Genomic DNA, 15,908 nt, shown 5'->3' with positions numbered 1-15,908 from the left:
TGACCATTCTTTTTTTTTTTCTTTTTTCCTTCCTTCCTTTCTTTCTGTCTGGCACCCATCCCCACGGCATCTGAGCATTGCCAGTTACCTAGTGCCACTCCCGTTTGACCAAATTCTGCTTTGACTTTGACTGGGGCAACTTCGCTATCCCCAAAGGGAGTCTCACAACCGCATCTGAGGGCAGAACTGGGAGAATCCATGTTTATTTTTGGTGATCTGGGTAAACGTCAATCAGGCTGAGGCACAGTTTGTGAGAGCAACGTACACTGGAAGAGAGAGGATGGTCTCAGGGTGAAGGCTATTGAGTGCTGCCCTGGAGAATTGGATCGGATCCCTGCCTCTGCCACAGACTGACTATGTGATACTGGGCAAGTCACTTAAACCGAACGTGTCACTAATTGTGTGATCCTCATATCCTGGGTGCAGAGGCACTGAACACTCACTGGTGCCACTGGGGACTGTGTTTTGAACATACGAAGCGCTGCTAACGCTAAGTACTCTGAAGATTCCAGTCCTGGCGTCTCAGCTTGGCCATGCTGAAGTAGGGGACACTTTTTACCTTGATCTCCCTGTGCCTCATTTCCCCAATCTCTACAATGGACATAATAATTGGAAAACAAATTAATTCCTCTGCCTTCAGTACAGGGTTTGAATAAAGCCAGAGGCCACACGGTCCACGCTATGCACTGAATGAGGCAGAGGTCCTGTGGCTAAATTCTACGTGGCCTGTAATAACAAACTGTCTCATGAGGGATACACACAAAGAGGGCTGGCAGGCAGTCTTAATTCTGTCATGCCCTAACTTTTAAGTGCTTGACTTTGTAACCTTAATAATGTTCTTTTAATGTAGTATTTTGGTAGATGACCTACAAATGGATAATGCTGCTGTTATTACAGGTGTTATTTGGACCTACAGAGGACACTGAATGCATGAGACATCAGCGATGCGTCAGACTGGCTTCAGCCACTTGGCCTGAATCCTCACAGGAATTCCAGGGCTGCAGCATGTCTATTATTGGATGGCTTTCCCTCTGGGCTCAGTGAACTACATCATGCTCTCTGTCATATGGCTGGACCACAGTCTCCTCATCTCAATGTTCTATTTCCTTTCGACGCTGGCATTGGCAGACTTGGGCTTATCTGTCTCCACCTTGCCCACCATGCTGAGCATCTTCTAGTTGGATTCCAGCTCCATCCATTTCAATGCCTGTGTTACCCAGATGTACTTCATCCAGCCTTCTCCACCGCGGAGTCTGGGGTCCTGGGTCGCCATGGCGTTTGACTGCTTTGTGGCCATATGCAACCCTCCGAGATATGCTCTTGACAAATGCCAGGAGCACAAAGGCAGGGGCGGCGATTCTATTGCGGGCAGTCTGTGTGATGCTGCCAGTTGTCTTCCTCATTAAAAGGCTTCCCTTCTGCCTGCACTCGGATGTGCGGAGGTTGGCCCATGGGGACAAAACAGGTCAACAGGTCAACTTGTACGGTCTGACTGCCACGGTACTGACCAAGGGATTGGATTCCTTGTCCATCCACCCATCATATGTCATGATCCTGAAGGCCGTCCTGAGCACTGCCTCCTGGGAAGAGCACGTCAAGGCATTCAGCACCTGCATCTCTCACACCTGCTGCACCATCTACAGTCCACTCGTTGGGTTGTCCATCCTACACAGGTTTGGGAGGCACCTGTCCCACCTCACGCACACGCTCCTGGCCGATGCCTACCTGCTAGTGCCCCTCTTCCCCACCACGTCCTGAACCCCATCATCGACAGCTTGAAAACCAAGCAGATCCGTCGGAGGATTCTGGGAATTATTCATCGGAGAAGAGTCCAATCAGCAAACCCCTTCTAGTGGGGCGTGGCTCCCTGGATCAGCTGCCTCGTGCCCCACAGAGATCCAGGGAATTCTGCAGGGCTGTCCCAGCGGATTGGCTGTTACTGGGGGGAGTTTGTTAGGACACAGCCAGGTTCCTGGCATCTTCCCTTCCCCACTCCAGAGCATAAACCTAAGGCCCAAATGTGGTTTTCTTAGATATCACCCCAGCCTACCCCACCCCAGCTGCCAAGCTTGTATCATAAATGAACTTCCAAGTTGGGGACAGAACCTAGATCCCTCAATTCCCAGCCTAGCCCCCTAACCATCAGACCATCTATATACAGCACAGCACACACAGGGTCACAGGGAAGCAGAGTCCACCACAACGTTGTCCTCAGAAGGGAGGGGCTACTGCAGTGCATGTGATCAAAGAGTGCAAAGAGATCCTGGAGTCATTGTGGATAGTTCTCTGAAAACATCCACTCAATGTGCAGCGGCAGTCAAAAAAGCAAACAGAGCGCTGGGCATCATTAAGAAAGTGATAGATAATAGGCCAGAAAATATCATGTTGCCTCTATATTAATCCATGGTACGCTCACACCTTGAATACTGCGTGCAGATGTGATCACCCCATCTCAAAAAAGATATCTTGGACTTGGAAAAGGTTCAGAAAAGGGCAACCAAAATGATTCGGGGTATGGAATGGCTTCCATATGAAGAGAGATTAATAAGACTGGGACTTTTCAGCTTGGAAAAGAGACGGCTCAGGGGAGATATGATTGAGGTCTATAAAATCATGAGCGGTATAGAGCAAGTAAATAAGGAAGTGTTGTTTGGGAGGGAGATTGAAAAAAAATCACACCCCAACAAACATTTTTTAACAGGTCCATTTGTGTTTTCTCCCAAAAGATTGTTATAAAAACACAATCAAAATGATTGTTCATGAAAGAAAAGATGTCAACACATTTTTGGATACAATTTTTGAAAATAAAATCAAATACGACCATATTTTTAGGGGGGGAAATGAAGAATTTTGACAATATCAATAATTTGTTGTACAAATGTATTTGTTTTGAAAAAAGAAAATCAGCAAAAATATTTCTTTTGAAAATTTTGACCAGCTCTAATAATAATACAGAAATGGCTGCTGCTTTAATTCCCAGATTTATCAAAAATAAAACTCCACAACTCAGTTTATTTTTATTTATTTAAACTCTACATGAAAAATAAGAGGGTTATCAAGAGGTCACAAATGTGTTGCAAACAGAACAGTTTTAATTTCAGTATTATGAACCTCCAAAGTGCAAAAATCTTGATTCAGGACCCCCAAAAATCGAGAGATTGGTTCCAAAACCACGATTTTTAATAATAATAATAATAAATTTGGATTCTGTTTATTCACCTTCTGGGTTTTCAATCTTTAGGATGCATTTGGGTCACATTTTTTCTCTCCTGAATAACCATGAATGCCAGAAACTTACTTCTTGTTGTCATGGAAGCTGAGAGTCTTATATAATCACGTGACTCCAGCAGTTGAGACTTTGCATCAAATGTAGCGAATCTCCTGATGAAATGCAAGCATAAGCAATGCTGTGTGAATGTGTACAATAAATGGAGGTCTCCTTAGTCATACTGAGCAGAGAATTGCTTAATCAGATTTTCTTCTGAACATTCTCCTCTCCCTGTCTCTGAATTGAACAGTGCCAGGGTGGAAGATGGTGACACATAAGAACATAAGAACGGCCATACTGCATCAGACCAAAGGTCCGTCTAGCCCAGTATCATGTCTTCCGACCGTGGCCAGCGGATGTTGACAGACAGACACCTGGTCTGGGGACCAGTCCCATCCGGAGCCTCACCGCACCTGCCTGATTCACTGTGGTGTTACTCCAATTTAATGCCATTCTCCAAGGGCTTATGCTGGTGAACGCCATCCAGAAGGATGTTATCAATGAAAGAGAAGTCAGAAAAAAGCCGCAAGAATGATTCAAAGGTTAGAAACCCTGCCGCCTAGAACATAAGAACATAAGAACAGACGTACTCAGTCAGACCAAAGGTCCATCCAGCCCAGTATCCTGTCTACCGACAGTGGCCAATGCCAGGTGCCCCAGAGGGAGTGAACCTAACAGGTAATGATCAAGTGATCTCTGACAAACAGAGTCTAGGGACACCATTCCTTACCCTCCTGGCTAATAGCCATTAATGGACTTAACCTCCATGAATTTATCCAGTTCTCTTTTAAATGCTGTTATAGTCCTAGCCTTCACAACCTCCTCAGGTAAGGAGTTCCACAAGTTGACTGTGCACTGTGTGAAGAAGAACTTCCTTTTATTTGTTTTAAACCTGCTGCCTATTAATTTCATTTAGTGAGCCCTAGTTCTTGTATTATGGGAAGAAATAAATAACTTTTCCTTAACTACTTTCTCCACATCACTCATAATTTTATATGTCTCTATCATATCCCCCCTCAGTCTCCTCTTTTCCAAGCTGAAAAGTCCTAGCCTCTTTAATCTCTCCTCAAATGGGACCCTTTCCAAACCCCTAATCATTTTAGTTGCCCTTCTCTGAACCTTTTCTAGTGCCAGTATATCTTTTTTGAGATGAGGAGACCACATCTACACGCAGCATTCCAGATGTGGGCATACCATTGATTTATATAAGGGCAATAATATATTCTCTGTCTTATTCTCTGTCTCCTTTTTAATGATTCCTAACATCCTGTTTGCTTTTTTGACCGCCTCTGCACACTGCACGGAAAACTTCAGAGAACTATCCACGATAACTCCAAGATCTTTTTCCTGATTTGTTGTAGCTAAATTAGCCCCCATCATATTGTATGTATAGTTGGGGTTATTTTTTCCAATGTGCATTACTTTACATTTATCCACATTAAATTTCATTTGCCATTTTGTTGCCCAATCACTTAGTTTTGTGAGATATTTTTAAAGTTCTTCACAGTCTGCTTTGGTCTTAACTATCTTGAGCAGTTTAGTATCATCTGCAAACGTTGCCACCTCACTTTTTACCCCTTTCTCCAAATCATTTATGAATAAGTTGAATAGGATTGGTCCTAGGACTGACCCTTGGAGAACACCACTAGTAACCCCTCTCCATTCTGAGAATTTACCATTAATTCCTACCCTTTGTTCCCTGTCTTTTAACCAGTTCTCAATCCATGAAAGGACCTTCCCTTTCATCCCATGACAACTTAATTTACGTAAGAACCTTTGGTGAGGGACCTTGTCAAAGGCTTTCTGGAAATCTAAGAACACTATGTCCACTGGATCCCCCTTGTCCATATGTTTGTTGACCTCTTCAAAGAATAAATTAGTAAGACATGATTTCCCTTTACAGAAACCATGTTGACTTTTGCCCAACAATTTATGTTCTTCTATGTGTCTGACAATTTTATTCTTTACTATTGTTTTGACTAATTTGCCCTGTACCTACTGTCACGGACTCACAGATCGTGCCCACTCTTGGCCCCGTGTGGTCCGTTGGGGGTGCCCCTTTCAGTGCGACAGACCTTCTTGGGGGTCCACTCTCTCTCGGGGTCAGGCCCCTCCGCCTCCTGGAGCCGCACCTCTCTGAGCCTTAGCACATCTGTCTCTGCAGTGGGCCCCCTCAGGGAGTCCACTCGCTCTGGACCCCTGGAGCCTCCACCCCCGAAGGGGTTGATGCAACCCTGTTCTCTAGACCGGAGTGACTCTCAGCTAGCATAAAACAGGAGGATTTATTGAAAGTTGAACACAGCACAGGAAACTCTCAGGGCCTCAGGCCTGGCCTCCCTCAGTGCAGCACATCCCAGTCTCTCTGCATCCAGGTGGGCTCTGCCTGCTCCCCCTCTCCAGCCCTGAGCCCCCCTGCTTCCCAGCTGGGCATCTGAGATCCCCGGCCCCAAACCCAGCCACTGTCCATTGTCTTCTCTCCAGGTAAACAGTGTCATAAACCGGGGCCTCCTCTCCTCGCTTCTGTCCTCTGGCTGGAACCGGCTGGTTAGGTCACTGGCTCCTCACTGCAGCCCATTGTCCGCCCACTGGCCAGAACCAGCTGCGCTTCCTGAGCTGGGTCTCCGGGTCCAGTCGCTGGGGTATCCATCCTCCAGGCCATTGGCTGGGGTCCCACATTGCCTCTCCGGTCCTCTGTAACAACAAACTCCCTCTCCCCTCACCTCGTTAAACCAGTAACACCCAGGGAAACTGAGTCCCACCCCCTCCACATGCAAACCATTGAAACCCCACCGAAAACAAGAAAATAGACAAGAAAATCCTCCATTTCATCACACCTACTTTAGATTTACTGGTCTGTAATTGCCGGGATCACTTGTAGAGCCCTTTTTTAATATTGGCGTTACATTAGCTATCTTCCAGTTGTTGGGTACAGAAGCCGATCTAAAGGACAGGTTACAAACCCTAGTTAATAGTTCCACAATTTCACATTTGAGTTCTTTCAGAACTCTTGGGTGAATGCCATTAGGTCCCGGTGACGTGTTAATGTTACGTTTATCAATTAATTCCAAAACCTCCTCTAGTGACACTTCAATCTGTGACAGTTCCTCAGATTTGTCACCTACAAAAGCCGGCTCAGGTTTGGGAATCTCCCTAACATCCTCAGCCGTGAAGACTGAAGCAAAGAATCCATTTAGTTTCTCCACAATGACTTTATCATCATTAAGCGCTCCTTTTGGATCTCGATCATCAAGGGGCCCCACTGGTTGTTTAGCAGGCTTCCTGCTTCTGATGTACTTAAAAAACATTTTGTTATTACCCTTTGAGTTTTTGGCTAGATGTTCTTCAAACTCCTCTTTGGCTTTTCTTATTACATTTTTACACTTAATTTGGCAGTGTTTATGCTCCTTTCTATTTACCTCACTAGGATTTGACTTCCATTTTTTAAAGGAAGTCTTTTTATCTCTCACTGCTTCTTTTATATGGTTGTTAAGCCACGGTGGCTCTTTTTTAGTTCTTTTACTGTGTTTCTTAATTTGGGGTATACATTGAAGTTGGGCCTCTATTATGGTGTCTTTAAAAAGCGCCCTGCAGCTTGCAGGGATTTCATTTTAGTCACTGTACGTTTTAACTTCTGTTTAACTAACCCCCTCATTTTTGCATAGTTCCCCTTTTTGAAACTAAATGCCACAGTGTTGGGCTGTTGAGATGTTCTTCCCACCACACAGACTAGTGAGAGACTCCCGGAGCTCAATCTCTTTCGCTTACCGAAGAGAAGGTTACGGGGTGACTCAGTCACAGTCTCTAAGTATCTACATGGGGGGCGGGGGAGGGGCTGCAGGGAGCTGAGCATCTTGCCCACCTCTGATGCCTGCAGTCCCTTTGTGATGTCAGGACCCACCTGGTCCTGGCCCTTTATGATGCTCATTGGAACAAAGCCCCTCAGGAGAGATCCAGTGGCAGCAACAGCAGGGAGTGCAGCATTTCCACCCCAGTGCGCGTCCAGACCCTCCTCCCCAGCATGTTTGGCACGGGGATGGGGATCACGCAGAGCTGGTTCTGTGCCTGCTGGGACAGCTCCTGGGTGTTGTACACCTGCGTCCTTCTGGTCCTGGTCATCTGGGTGGCCATGGCGACCCAGCACAGCTTCTCCTGGAGAAGCAGGATGGTAGGAGGACCCCCCCCCCGCAACTCCCCTGCAGCCGTCCTGTGCTCTCAGCAGAGCTTGTCTGGACACATCCCCATGGAAGGGAGGGTGGGTGGGAGCCCCCGAGGCCCCCTGTTCTGACCAGGTCCCGTTGGGCTGGCATGGCACATCCGCAGAGAGAGACAGGGCCACAGACCGAGCTCGTGGCTCCATTCATGGGTTTTTCCTTACTGCCTCGACCACCAGCTAGTGCTAGAAATGCCAGGGCTCTCCCTCGTGGTTCCCTGGCACCCCGGCACTGAGCCGCCTCTGGCCAGTTATTTCCCTACGCTCGGGGAAGCTGACCAACAAACCCTCCCAGCTCCTTCCCAAAGCCACAAGCTTTCCTGGGTCCCTGGGGGAAAGAGGGAAGTCGGGACAGATCTTTGGACAGCCGTTGGGTGTGGTCAGTCAGGGATACTGCCTCAGGCAGGCAGAGTCCTGCCTCCATCCCACTGGTTGTTTAGCAGGCTTCCTGCTTCTGATGTACTTAAAAAACATTTTGTTATTACCCTTTGAATTTTTGGCTAGCCATTCTTCAAACTCCTTTTTGGCTTTTCTTATTACATCTTTACACTTAATTTGGCAGTGTTTATGCTCCTTTCTATTTACCTCACTAGGATCTGACTTCCACTTTTTAAAGGAAGTCTTTTTATCTCTCACTGCTTCTTTTACATGGTTGTTAAGCCACGGTGGCTCTTTTTTAGTTCTTTTACTGTGTTTCTTAATTTGGGGTATACATTGAAGTTGGGCCTCTATTATGGTGTCTTTAAAAAGTGCCCTGCAGCTTGCAGGGATTTCATTTTAGTCTCTGTACCTTTTAATTTCTGTTTAACTAACCCCCTCATTTTTGCATAGTTCCCCTTTTTGAAACTAAATGCCACAGTGTTGGGCTGTTGAGATGTTCTTCCCACCACACAGACTAGTGAGAGACTCCCGGAGCTCAATCTCTTTCGCTTACCGAAGAGAAGGTTACGGGATGACTCAGTCACAGTCTCTAAGTATCTACATGGGGGGCTGGGGAGGGGCTGCAGGGAGCTGAGCATCTTGCCCACCTCTGATGCCTGCAGTCCCTTTGTGATGTCAGGACCCACCTGGTCCTGGCCCTTTATGATGCTCATTGGAACAAAGCCCCTCAGGAGAGATCCAGTGGCAGCAACAGCCGGGAGTGCAGCATTTCCACCCCAGTGCGCATCCAGACCCTCCTCCCCAGCATGTTTGGCATGGGGATGGGGATCACGCAGAGCTGGTTCTGTGCCTGCTGGGACAGCTCCTGGGTGTTGTTCACCTGCGTCCTTCTGGTCCTGGTCATCTGGATGGCCATGGCGACCCAGCACAGCTTCTCCTGGAGAAGCAGGATGGTAGGAGGACCCCCCCCCCCCCCGCAACTCCCCTGCAGCCGTCCTGCGCTCTCAGCAGAACTTGCCCGGACACAGCCCCATGGAAGGGAGGGTGGGTGGGAGCCCCTGAGGCCCCCTGTTCTGACCAGGTCCCGTTGGGCTGGCATGGCACATCCGCAGAGAGAGACAGGGCCACAGACCGAGCTCGTGGCTCCATTCATGGGTTTTTCCTTACTGCCTCAACCACCAGCTAGTGCTAGAAATGCCAGGGCTCTCCCTTGTGGCTCCCTGGCACCCCGGCACTGAGCCGCCTCTGGCCAGTTATTTCCCTACGCTCGGGGAAGCTGACCAACAAACCCTCCCAGCTCCTTCCCAAAGCCACAAGCTTTCCTAGGTCCCTGGGGGAAAGGGGGAAGCCGGGACAGATCTTTGGACAGCCGTTGGGTGTGGTCAGTTGGGGATCCTGCCTCGGGCAGGCAGAGTCCTGCCTCTATCCCAGATCAGCTGGGGAACTGGGCTCGCAGGTGGGAACGAGGGGAGATGGGTAGAGAAGAGGAAGCCAGAGCACATTGGGAAGCCCAAGGGCCTGGTCCCCATTCGACTCAGAACACCAGGGGCAGAAATCACCCCCGGCAAGGGTCAGACCCAGGACCCACAGTGTGGAGATGCCCCAATGTCGCGGGGGGAGGAGTGGATCTAGGATTGTTCCAATTACACTCGGGTTGGGAGCCCGGGACGTGGCCGAAGGAGCCTGGAGTTCTCCAGCTGCAGGAGGTGGAGGGAAGCGCGGGCACCCTTGGCACCGGGCTGGGCTGGGCGGGAGGCTGGCACTGCCTGGCCTCAGTGTGGGTACCACGTAACTCTGCCACTTCCTTGGCTCCCACAGGCTCTCCTGGTCAGCAGGCTCCGGTGGAGGGGGACGGAGGACAAGGGAGAAGGTAAGGCTCTGCCTCGCACTCCCTGCCGGCTCCCGGGCTCAGAATCTCAGGGTCTCTCCCAAGCCCTCCACGCTGGCTCAGGAGTCCCACATGAAGCCCCCCAGGCTTGGCGGGCCCCTGGGGATGAGAGCGGGATCAAGGTGCTGACTGGAGCTGGGATAAGCTGACATGGTGCTAATGACCCGTCGTCTGGAGGCAAACCCCGATTGTCTGTCCCCTCTGGCTGGTTGTCCCCATGTCCTTCAGGACTCCCTGCCCTTCCCAGGAGCCTCCGGAACAGGGCAGCTTTGCCAGCAGGAGGCACTGCCCCCTGCCCAGCAGATCTTGTCTCTTTATTTCACCCCGTCTGCTCTGTCTTGGATAGGGGTGCGCATCGTACCAGGCTGGCAAGACCAAGGCTCTAGGTGCTGCCAGCCCCAGCATTTGCCAGAGAGTTTACCTGGGACCCCGCACACTGGCGAGATCCATTTCTGCAGGATGTGGCACCGGCTGGGTTATTTGCACTAGGACAATGCGCTGTCTGGGTTTCTGGTACTGGGACAGTGCCCTGGCTGGGTTCACAGCCCTGGCACGATGCCCTGGCTGGGTTCACAGCCCTGGCACAATGCCCTGGCTGGGTTCACAGCACTGGCAGTATTTGAGAGGGGGCCTGGCGTGGTGCCGGAGGAGTGTTTCATCGGCCCCGTGCGCTCACAAGCTCAGCATACCAGGTTCTGGAGCAGCAGCGCAGAGTGGCCTGGGGCCAGGGCACCGGGGGGCCAAGCCCTCTGATTTTTGACTGGCTGTAAGGGCGAGGAACAGGAGGCAGGGGGTGCAGAGAAGAAAGGGCAAGCGCGGGGCAGGGTCTTGGAGGGAAGCAGTGGCGGAGGAGTGGGGCTTGGGGTGAAGTGGCGGTGTGGGGCAGGGCCTTGTGGGGAATGGGTCACAGGAGGGCAGGGGCGCCTGGAGAAGCAGTGGCACAGGGGTAGGGCCGCAGGGTTAGGAGCAGGGTGGGAGCCGGGATTCGGGCTTGGGGCAGTATGAGTGTGGGGGGGGTCATGGTTTGGCAGCCCTTGGCCCCCACTACGTTCAGGGAGCTTCCGTGGCTCCTGGCCCGGGGCACGCAGCAGCTCCACGTTCCCGTCTCTCCTCAGAAGCCCTCTCTGCTGTTCTGTTTTAGGTGCAAAGAAACAGCGGGTGACGCAGCCGCGTGACCAGCTGTGCCGGGAACCCCCCAGCCGTGCTCGCCGAGCCGCCAGGCGCCGCTCCATCCGCCAGCTGCTGTGTGACGACGCAGACTGCGCCGTGTGCAACGAGGCAGCCCGGAAAGCTGAGCGGCTGGCGTACACCAACAGGGCCGGCGCGTGGGTCCCTGCCGGGCCAGGGTCACCTCCCCCTCCCACCTCCTTGTCTGGCCACTACACACCATCCCGCGTCAGCTGGGAGCCGGAGCACAACATCGCACGGAGCCAGAAGGAGCCGTTCCTGCACAGCTGGGGGCTAGCTCAGAGCTCCTCTTCTCTCCAGCACGAGCCGCCCCTACTCGCTTGGGAGCTGAGAACTGGATCGAGCCAGCACGAGACATTTCTTCCCAGGCAGGAGGAGTACCCCAGCCCCTCTCCAGCCCAGCACGAGCCCTTCCCTCCAAGCCAAGGGGAACATGGCTGGGGAGGGAGTTTCCTGCGCAGAGGCAGAGCAAGGAGCCCCCAGGCCGCTCCCCAGAAGCAGGCGCATCGCCCCGACTGGGTGCCGTTTCTGGTCAAGTCCCCTGGTGGGGCCAGGATGTCAGGGAGGGAGGCCAAACGGCAGCAAGACCGAGAAAGAGCGGCACCCAGGGCCGCGGGGAAAGCTCTGACGTCTCTGGCTGGGAGACCCCCGGTGCGGGTCAGTCCTGGAGCCCTGCGTGTGCCCGGAAGGATAGAATTGGCCGAAGCAGAGACCCCCTTCCTCCAGAGCGACGTCAGGGCGAGTCTCGAGCGGCACATCCAGGTGAAGAGGCTGCAGCACGCCCTGGGGCTGCCCTGCACTCTGCAGAGCACTTTGAAGATCTTCATGCCCCCAGCACCGAAACCCACCGCACGCAGACCCTCGGGGGCAGGCAGCGTGGTGACGATACCACAGGCCCTGCCCTTCCTGAGCGTCGGCTCCAGGACGGAGCTGGAGCGGCATCTGCAAAGGATGGTGCATCTGAAGAGATGGGGGATGCCCAGAAGGATCCAGGAGTCCTTGAGGCTGCTGATGCCAGCCACATCTCCACACCCCCGGCTCAGCCCCCGGCCATCCAGGAGATGGGCTCCAAAGGGGCCAGGCCCAGTGACGAGGGCAGCCCAGACGCCCGGCCTCAGACCTAGAGCCCCAGCCCAGGCCTCCCAGGGCCCCGCCAGAGCGTCCGAATCCGCGCCCGGCTCGCGCTGCTGCAGAGACACCCGGGAGCTGCAGGGGCACATTGCCAGGAAGGGCATGGAAATCAGACTGGGTGCACTGCCCGCCGTGCTGAGGAGCTCTCAGAAAATGGCTGCCCTGGGGCGCAGAGACCTGCTCCTGCCTAAAGTGATCCCCCCAGGCCACAAGGCCCCCCTGGCCCGTCACCGGCTCTGCCCCCTGCTCAGCTGCAAGGTGGGCAGCATGGAGCTCGATGTGAGGCACAAGCACATCCAGTACTTCAGGGCTCTCCCCACCCTGTACGCGGAATCCCTGGCCAAGATGGAGCCCGGCCCGCCTGTGCCACACGCCCCCCTGCTGCCCCACGGCACGGCCATCGAGTTCTGCCCCCTGGAGACTCCCTTCGTGGCCCCCGAGGGCTGGGAGCTGCTGGAGAGGCATGTCCTGAGGAAGCGGTTGCAGCACGAATGGGGCCTGCCGGGCCTGGTGTGGCGATCGCTGAGGTGTTTCATGCCACCCCCGCCCACGCGCCCCAGGCCCAAAGGGAGAGTCCGGCCGGCAGCCATGGAGCTCCGTGTCAGCAGCGGGGCCCCTCCCATCCCTCTGGCCACCAAGAGGGACCTGGAAGCCCACATCCGGCGGAGGGTGGCTGAGAGGAGGTGGGGGCTCCCCAGGAGGGTGCGGGAGTCCCTGCGGGGCTTCATGCCCCCCACGACCGCAGCTCCGAAGACACATCCAGACACGCGAGGCAGAAGGGCCAGCCGGCCTCTCAGGGGGCTGTCAGCGAGAAGGGCTCCAAGGGAATCACCCTCCAGGGGGGCACCCATGGGCCCCGCAGCAGTGGCTGTCTCCTTAGCCGGGCCCCTGGGAACCGCATGGAGCCAGCAGCTCAGCCGGACAACGTGCCACCAGCTGCTGGAGAGACATGTGACCAGGAAAAACATAGAGATCCGCCTGGGCCTGATCCCCCGCAGGGCCCAACACTCGCAGGAAGCCGCCCGCCAGGCGGGAAAGCTCCCCTTGCCCCGGCTGATTCGGCCGGGCCAGAGATCCCTGGAGCAGCGGCCCCGGGAGCTGTTCTTCCTGGAGCAGGCGACGTCGGATCACCTGGAGCTCAACCTTCTCCACAAGCACCTGATCTTCAGGTGGGGGCTGCCCACGCTCTACCGACAGTCCCTGGCCAAGCTGTTCCACGCAGGCCCCTCGTCCGCCCCGCCGCCCTCCAGCTCCCGCGCAGCTGGGACCGAGTTCACGGAGCAGGAGCTGCCCTTCCTCCCACCGGGAGCCCGGGAGGAGCTGGAGCTGCACGTCAGGAAGAAGAGGCTGCAGCACGAGTGGGGGCTGCCTCTCATCGTCCAGAAATCCATGCGGGGCCTGATGGCGGCTCCCACCCGCCCCGGCCAGCCCAAGGCCCCTCCGCCGGCCGACGGGGACGTGGCCATTCTCCAGGCCGAGCTGTCCTTCCTCAGCGAGGGCAGCAGACGAGAGCTGGAGCTCAGCCTCCGCAAGAGACTCATGCAGCGGCGCTGGGGGCTGCCCAGGAGGATCCAGGAGTCGGTGCGGCTGCTCCGACCTACCTCAGCCCCCGCGGAGTTCGGGCCTCGCAGCCGTACAGAAAAGGATGCAGAGGGGCCTTTCCTCCTGCCCTGGCACAAGAGCACCGTGCACCTGGAGCGGGGCGTGGGGAAAGCCAGGAGAGTGGTCACTGCTCCCCGCCCGCGGCTCAGCCTGGGACGTGACGCTCAGGAGCGGCTGCAGCTCCACGTGGCAAAGAAATGTGTGGAGACCCGGCTGGGGGCCATCCCCGCTGCAGTGAGACGCTCCTGGCAAAGGCTGCATCTCGTGTCCCGGCTGCCCCTCCCCAAGCTGATCCCTGCTGGGGACAGGGCCCCGAAAGCCAGGAACCCCCTGCTGCCCTTCGTGCACCCGGAGGACGTCTGCCACCTAGAGCTGAATGTGCAGCACAAACATCTCACGGCCCTGTGGGGCCTGGGCACTCTCTACACCCAGTCCCACCGCAGGATGGTTCCCAGGGCGCCCCGTGCGCCAGTTCCACCCCATGAGGCTGAAGTTGAGTTCCGGGCGCGGGAGGCTCTGTTCCTGGGCCCGGAGGCCAGAGAGGTCCTGGAGCTGCATGTCAGGAAGAAGAGGCTGCACCACGAGTGGGGGCTGCCTCTCATCGTCCAGAAATCCATGCGGGGCCTGATGGCAGCTGCCCCCCGCCCCGGCCAGCCCAAGGCCCCTCCGCCGGCTGACGGGGACGTGGCCGTTCTCCAGGCCGAGCTGTCCTTCCTCAGCGAGGGCAGCAGACGAGAGCTGGAGCTCAGCCTCCGCAAGAGACTCATGCACCGGCGCTGGGGGCTGCCCAGGAGGATCCAGGAGTCGGTGCGGCTGCTCCGACCTACCTCAGCCCCCGCGGAGCTTGAGCCCCACGGCCCCGCGGAAAAGGATGCAGAGGGGCCTTTCCTCCTGCCCTGGCACAAGAGCACCGTGCACCTGGAGCAGGACGTGGGGAAAGCCAGGAGAGTGGTCGCTGCTCCCCGCCCGTGGCTCAGCCTGGGACGTGACGCTCAGGAGCGGCTGCAGCTCCACGTGGCAAAGAAATGTGTGGAGACCCGGCTGGGGGCCATCCCTGCTGCAGTGAGACGCTCTTGGCAAAGGCTGCATCTCGTGTCCCGGCTGCACCTCCCCAAGCTGATCCCTGCTGGGGACAGGGCCCCGAAAGCCAGGAACCCCCTGCTGCCCTTCGTGCACCCAGAGGACGTCTGCCACCTAGAGCTGAATGTGCAGCACAAACATCTCACGGCCCTGTGGGGTCTGGGCACTCTCTACACCCAGTCCCTCAGCAGGATGGTTCCCAGGGCGCCCCGTGCGCCGGTTCCACCCCGTGAGGCTGAAGTCGAGTTCCGGGCACGGGAGGCTCTGTTCCTGGGCCCGGAGGCCAGAGAGGCTCTGGGGCTGCACGTCAGGAAGAAAAGGCTGCAGCACGAATGGGGCTTCCCCGCACTCATCCAACGGTCGCTCAGAGCCTTTGTGCCAGAACCCCCACTGCCGAGGCCGACTGCAGCCCGCCAGCGCGCTGAGCTGCACATCCTCGTCCTGGGGCAGCAGCCTTCGCTCATGGACGGGGACACCAGAGACCACCTGGAGCGCCACCTCCGGAAGATGACGCTACAGCGGAGGTGGGGGCTTCCCCGGAGGATTCAGGAGTCCTTGCGGCTGTTCCTGCCATCTGCCCCACCAGGAGCAGAGCCCAGAGGCCAAACCCAGCCCCCGCTCAATGTCTGCCATACACCCCGCCAAGGTCCTACAGCCCTCTCCACGGGGCAATCGGGAGAGCTCCAGACAGGCCTCAGGGAGCCCCTCACCCACCGGTCCCAGCACTGGCATGAAATGGGGGTAAAGGAGGGCAAAGCCAGCTGCCCCGAGGCAGTGCCCCAACACTCCCTGGGGAGCAGCAGCAGGAGAAGCCAGGAGACCTCCCAGACGAGTGATGGGGAAGGGTCCCCCGGCTCCTCACGCCGCTTCTCGGAGGACAAGGCAGAGCTGAAATCCACCCTGGACTTTCCCGGGAAGAAGGTGCTGGGAATTTCCCACCGGGCCCAGGAGTCCCAGAGACTGGCCTTTCGCCCAGCGACCCATGAGCCTCACCCACAGCAGAGAGAGCTGAGCTCTGAGGAAAGTCCTGGGCACTGAAGGACCCATGATGGCGAAGGAGCTCCATGGCTGGCGGGGACCGGCAGGCGCTCCCGGAGCTCATCCGTGGAGACAGCCGTTTGGAGTGAGAAGAGGATCTCACGGGAGCTGGAATCCAGCTT

The 15,908-nt window shown here is 55.5% G+C and overlaps 1 pseudogene; it reads left to right on the top strand.

Annotated features, from left to right (window-relative positions):
- The first annotated feature begins 977 nt into the window (after positions 1-977).
- Positions 978-1,853, top strand: LOC128843828 (olfactory receptor 51L1-like; annotated as a pseudogene).
- Positions 1,854-15,908: the final 14,055 nt, after the last annotated feature.

This window comes from Malaclemys terrapin, chromosome 1, assembly GCF_027887155.1.
Source record: "Malaclemys terrapin pileata isolate rMalTer1 chromosome 1, rMalTer1.hap1, whole genome shotgun sequence".
In the NCBI taxonomy this organism is placed as follows: domain Eukaryota; kingdom Metazoa; phylum Chordata; order Testudines; family Emydidae; genus Malaclemys; species Malaclemys terrapin.
This window is presented reverse-complemented; position numbering and strand designations above follow the sequence as displayed.